We start from the raw sequence: 6,036 nt of genomic DNA on the forward strand, positions 1-6,036 counted from the left end.
TCAAAATTATCCAGGAAGTTGCATTCTAATGTTTTGAGTCATGATTTAGATGTTAACATTCGTCATTTAAGTTACTTGCATTGAAGGCGTAGGCAATCAATTTTACCATTACTTTGATAGATAGGGGTATGTAAACATGTTTTGTTACGTTTATTTTTATATTCAAATAAACGAAAACTGTGTAACAACTTTGTCCTCTAATATTTTAACGTACAAAAGTACTTCCTTTTTAAATTGATATTTGATACGAGTGTCAAGTGTGTTTGTAGCACGTCTTAATCATTGTTATGTTTCAGTGTTCTTATGTCACTAGTTGACTGTTTACCTGATATTTGACTTCTTTTTCTATGTTTCTACAATGACTGTTAATGTCATAGGAGTTAGATCACATAATTTATTTCACATATACAAAAAACGGCTCTATGGTCGGGTTGTTGTCTCTTTGACACATTCCCCATTTCCATTCTCAATTTTATTTAAGTTGATTGGAAAATAACAGCAACAATTAATAACTGCTAAAAATTATGATAATAAAAATAATATTAAAAGTAATATTCATTATTGCAGTCTGGTGTTTAAATAAATCCTGCTATACAGAAATGTTCATATTGTCGAAAACAAGGAACTTCAATATCTTATGGTTGTAATATTCCTTAACTGACTTCACCATGTTTATAATGAATCTGTCGGCCGTTATTTAAAATTTGTTTCACAGACCAGAAGACCTCTTATAAGTTTCACCTATCTTCACCATAATCCCTGCCTGTTTTTCCTCAAAATTGAAATAATTGAGTGTGATATATCACCGAACGTTTATAATACATTACACGCCATTAGATGAACAGGAACTGCTTACCCTTCCGGAACACTTGCACTCATTCCATGTTTTAGATAGGATTGACTTGCTTACTCGTTGTTTGTTCTGTGACGAGTCTTAGTGAATATTGTTTGCTGTCTTTTTTGTGTAATGGCGTTTTCTTTTTATATTAGACATTTTAGTTTTGAATGCTTCCTTTGTATTGTCTCCGTCCTTTAGCAGAGACTCAGTCAAAACTCCTTTAGCAGAGACTCAGTCAAAACTCCTTTAGCAGAGACTCAGTCAAAACTCCTTTAGCAGAGACTCAGTCAAAACATACATGATAGCTACTAAACACAAAAAGATATTTTCTTTAGCTATTTGATAAAAGTGAATATAACCCGCAATATTCGAGTCAAATATGAATATCAGCGGAACTTAATCTATAGGACTGAATGTAACATAAAACCGGATGAAGAGGAATGTTATTCAAAACATAACAATGTCATAAAACAGGTCAATACAAGCCCCATATTTTGAACATAAATAATGCCACAATACTTAAATATTTATTCTTTGATATACTGAATTGTATGATGTTCTTGGGGGGAAAATAATTGAATCGCAATGAGTCAATATATTGAACTTTTACTTCAGGATTTATAGTTAAAGGTGTATTTTAAAGTTGAGGTAATTCCTGCCTAATTCATTGACATTTTGACGGGGTGTGGATTCAGTGACATTTTGACGGGGTGTGGATTCAGTGACATTTTGACGGGGTGTGGATTCAGTGACATTTTGACGGGGTGTGGATTCACATGGCGGGTGATGCATGTATAGCAGGAAATCGAGTGGCGATATTTCAAATTCGGTAGATTGTTGTCGACTTACTTTAGACAAAATAATCCTAGTATGATTTATTTTAAATTGTTTAGTTCACAGTGACATAACAGACAATACAAGCGTATACTGGTCCTTTGGAAACGGTGAGCAACATACTAAGATCTACATCAGATTCTCATGTAGATAACAGCAGTTTAACAATGTTGAAATAGGTTTTTTTGTGCACGGAGTATACCCCTACTAATGAAGAATGATTCAAATTTACTTCAAAGTTAGCTTAGCATAATGATACCATGTTTTCTCTGTGTCATATTCATAAACATTATTGGTTTATTTTTATATCCGGGAAATAAGGGCCATCATGGTTTAATACATTTGTTTATCAAATTAAGGAGTACCATTATGGTTGGGTATTTTTATATCTCGTTAAGTTGGAGCACCTGATTCGTTATTGTTTTATGCCGGCCGAATTGGCAGCACCTGATTTTTATATTTTTTTATCTCGTTAAAGGATAAACTCTGTTTTGAATTTTAATTTTGGGTTAAGATGGATCATCCATGTTTGGTATTTCCATGTCTGGTTAAGAAGGATCACCTGGTCTTGTATTTTTATGTCTGGTTAAGAAAGATCATCCTTCGTTGGTATTGTTTTATTTCGGGTTAAGGAGTATCATCCAGGTTTTGTATTGTTATGTCTGATTTAGAAGAATAGATCATCCTTGTTTGGTTTTGTTTTATATCGGGTTAAAAAGGATCATCCTTGTTTGGTATTGTTTTATATCAGGTTAAAAAGGATCATCCTTGTTTGGTATTGTTTTATATCGGGTTAAAAAGGATCATCCTTGTTTGGTTTTGTTTTATATCGGGTTAAAAAGGATCATCCTTGTTTGGTATTGTTTTATATCAGGTTAAAAAGGATCATCCTTGTTTGGTATTGTTTTATATCGGGTTAAAAAGGATCATCCTTGTTTGGTATTGTTTTATATCAGGTTAAAAAGGATCATCCTTGTTTGGTATTGTTTTATATCGGGTTAAAAAGGATCATCAGTGTTTGGTATTGTTTTATATCGGGTTAAAAAGGATCATCCTTGTTTGGTATTGTGTTTTATCGGTTTGATGAGGATCATCCTAATTTGGTATTTTTTTCATTTCGGATTAAATTGCAGCAACTGTTATGGTATTTTTATTAGGGATAAGTAGGATCATCCGGGTTTGGTATTTTTATATAGGGTTAAAAAGATCAAAATTGTTTGGTATTTTTCATCATGTAAATGAGGACAATCCACGTTTTGTATTTTTTATCGGATAAAAGAGGAAAATTGTAGTTTGGTATTTTTTTTATATCGGATAAAGAATCATCATCCTGTTTTACATATAGAGTAAAGATGGATCAACTTATGCAGTGAATCCGTTTTCTTAACATTTAAAACCAAACTCCAATCATTAAAGTATGACATTCTACATTTGTCAGATTAGGGTCACATTATTGTTTTAGAATAATATTATAATTCTATAAGGTAATATGAAAAGGCTATACATCATTTGTACATTATAGAAATATACGATACATTGCTGAAACAGGTTGCTAAACATACATTCACAACGTGATAATTTGCCCACTGAATAGGAAAATTCATCAGATATATAACTAATATAACTTCATTTATTTTTTAGCATAATGTCAAAGTTTCATTTTGTGATCGCTGTTATCCTCAGCACATACCACGTGTCTTATGCAGGACGTAAGTTATTTAAAAAATATTCATGGTGCAATAATGAATAAAGGATCTCAATTTTCAATGATTTTGAGTTGGTGGGTTTGATGACTTTTGCACAAATTATAGCTACGTATTTCATCATTTTATTTTATTCAAATGTCATGCATATTTGTGTCCTTGTACTGTTCACATATGTCCTGGTACTGGTACTGTGCCCTTTTTATTATAATATAAAGTAGCAAATATTCTCGACTGTTAAGAGAAAGTTTTATTATTGGTAGAAAAGACTTATACGATACATTTGGTAGCTGCATTATGTCAGATAAGCAAAGTCCCATTTTGAACATTTTTAATTTTTCAATTAAGAAAATATGCATATAATTGTCAGGTGCATATCCACTAAAAACCGTTAAAAATACTCTATGTGTATGCCTTGTGGTCATAATTTTTATCCAAGTATTCCGCCAAATCAACCATTCTCTTTTCTATCAGTTTATCTATGAATATTAATTAATCTGCAACATGACTACACAGTCAAAACGGGAAGGATATTTTTCTAAAACAAATGTGCTAAAGAAATATTAACATTGGAACGTATTGCCATAGGGATGATGGGTCGCAGTGAGATATAACTAGTATTATTGATTATGCAACAGGAATCCTGCAATCTGATTGGTTAATAACCTGGGTGAAAATTACAGCCCACTTTTGTTCACCCTCGGATAAAATTCGGCTAAAATTTCCAAAAAATCAAAATGTATGTACAACAATTTTATTCAGTAAAAAAAATCAAAATGCAAAAATTACAAACAAGAACGAAATTCCGAACAAAATTTATAAAAACAATTCTTGGGAGGCAAAATTAGATTATTTTTTTTTAAATTACCCTTAAAAAATTTGAAATTAAAAAAGGTTATTACGTTATTTTTCGTATTTGAATTTTTCATATTTTTCATGTCAGGGCCTTTTATAGACGACTTTACTGTATGTGTTTTTTTTTTCATTTTTGAATGTCGTACGGTTGCCTATTATTGCTCACATCCACTTCATTTGAACTTTGGTGGATTTTTCTCTCATTCAGTCATTTGTAATCATACCTTATTGCTTTATTTATATATTGCGTGTTGCAGGGTTATCGTACCAGGAGTTGTTTTTAGGCCTTTTTAAGTTCAAAGCACACAAATTTGCAGCCAAGGTCGATTAACACTAACAAATTCATTTCAATACGAGAGGTCGTCATCGATTCTGACGAGTGCTGAACTCGTAGAGAAAATTGCACAGGACATTAATTGATGCGCTTTTATCTTTAGCATCTACCGACATTTCCAATAAATCTTCGAATGTGGCGTTGACTGAGCAATCTACTACTTTTTAAATAGGTTTTTTCCTTGCCATTATGCCGACACAACACAAACGGTCGACATTCCTTCAATTTATAGAACTGTTCCCGATTATTTAACAATTAACATACAGCATACTTTGCAGCAAGAAGAACAGGGAACCATGCAGTTATTTCTTATTTTTTATTTTTAAATCGTGTCCCGGTGCGTCAATTTTTTTTTTTTTTTTACCTACACTATCTGTCCCTTTATTTATATATATGCTAAACTGTCAAACACTTGCTTCAACATGACATTTGTCATTTCGGGGCCTTTTATAGCTGACTATGCGGTATGGGCTTTGCTCGGTGTTGAAGGCCGTACGGTGACCTATAGTTGTTAATTTCTGTGTTATGTTGTCTCTTGTGGAGAGTTGTATCATTGGCAATCAACTGATCTGATTGCGAATGAGACAATTATCCAACAAAAACCAAAAGACTACTATTTTTCTGTACAAAATTCTTTAAGTGTTTGGACAAAGTCCTTTTATATTTTATATTTTTCACTTATTATTATTTTACAAGATACAAGTATTGAACTGCCGTAAGGGAGGATTCTAGGTAAACATATTTCTATACCTCAGTCAACCCTAGTGATACTTGAGTAGTGTATAAATCAAAGTGATACATACAGCATTGCCTTGTTGTAATTGATTTGTTTGATATTGTCTACTAAGGTCTCACTCGTCAATGCAAGGCTATAAATGGTACGTGCGGGGGAAAAGATTTGACTTGTGATGGCATGTTTGGCACAGGTTGGACATCTTTTGGAAAATGTTGTGGTGAAAGACCTTGCTGCAAATGTAAGTTCCATATGTAATTTTTACGATACAGAATTTGATATTTGTGGCTTGCTCTTTTTTCAACAGCTCTAGATTCGCGTGCACTTTAAGAACACTGTAGTGTAGTTAAAGGATCTTTTTTTTTCTGGCAACGATGACGGCGTCGTTATCAACGACCTCTGTCGTCATACTTGTTTTGCAGTGTGTTCATAATGATCGATAGATTGATTGTTGATGTTTAACATCACTTTCCGCATTATTGGCTATATCGTGGCGGTCATTTTTGATTGGTGGAGAAAACATGAGTACCCGGAGAGAACCACCAATTTTCGACAAGAAAAAAGGAAATCATAGTTAATCAATATCATGATTGAACGAACCTGCCATGCGCAGGTTTATCTCACAACCTCAGTGGTAACAGGCTACATAGGCAACGTTGCTAACGTTGCCTCCTTATCATGTCAAATCCTCTGTTTTTTATACTGCAGCTGTTTGTTCACAGAGAGGTGCGCTGAGATC

Source organism: Mytilus californianus, unplaced genomic scaffold (assembly GCF_021869535.1).
Source record: "Mytilus californianus isolate M0D057914Y unplaced genomic scaffold, xbMytCali1.0.p SCAF_12, whole genome shotgun sequence".
NCBI classification, from domain to species: Eukaryota; Metazoa; Mollusca; class Bivalvia; order Mytilida; family Mytilidae; genus Mytilus; species Mytilus californianus.